Genomic DNA, 843 nt, shown 5'->3' on the forward strand with positions numbered 1-843 from the left:
CGTAGATGAGAGGATAATATTAAAATTGTTTGAGTGCGGTGGGATATGACGATAGAGACTGAATTATTCTTGCTTAGAATAGGGATCGATGGCGAGTTTATGTGAGGGCGACAATTCCTTAAAAGCCATTTGTAAGTATCAACTACTAGCTTATTTATCGTCATTGGGATTGGTGATAGTGCGATGATATTTGGCGAAATGAGCCTGAGGATTCGCCATAGATTACGTGACATTCACCTTACGGTTGGAGAAAATCTTGAAAAAAAAACTCAACCAGGTAATCAATCCAAGCGGGAATCGAAACCACGCCCAAGCGTAACTCCGAATCGGCAGGCCTCCGCCAAATGAGCTACGCTTGTCGATATGAAGGCAAAAAAAAAAAGAACATAGTATTGAAGTTCTTGGGGAGTTATTTTTAAAGAGCAGTTTGGTACAAATCTCAAAATGAAAATTTTTAAAATTCACAATTCCAAAAATTCTTTATGTTGACAAAAATGTTTTCTTTTTTTTTTTTTATTGAAGAGTAATTTTCAGACATTAAACATATACAATTTCATGAAAATAGGGTTTAAGGATATGGAGGAATAAACATACAAATTTTAAATGGTGAAATGTATATGGAGCCTTTACGTAGCACTCGAGAAAAACTAGAACAAATATTACAGCATTGCATTGCATTCGTTAGTTAAGGAACTGTATTTGTTAATTCATGCTTCAGGTTCTGCTTCTACTACAACATTGATCAAATAGTCCACACCTGTGGAGTAACGGTCAGCGCGTCTGGCCGCGAAACCAGGTGGCCCGGGTTCGATTCCCGGTCGGTCAAGTTACCTGGTTCAGGTT

Source organism: Periplaneta americana, chromosome 16 (assembly GCF_040183065.1).
Source record: "Periplaneta americana isolate PAMFEO1 chromosome 16, P.americana_PAMFEO1_priV1, whole genome shotgun sequence".
NCBI lineage: Eukaryota > Metazoa > Arthropoda > Insecta > Blattodea > Blattidae > Periplaneta > Periplaneta americana.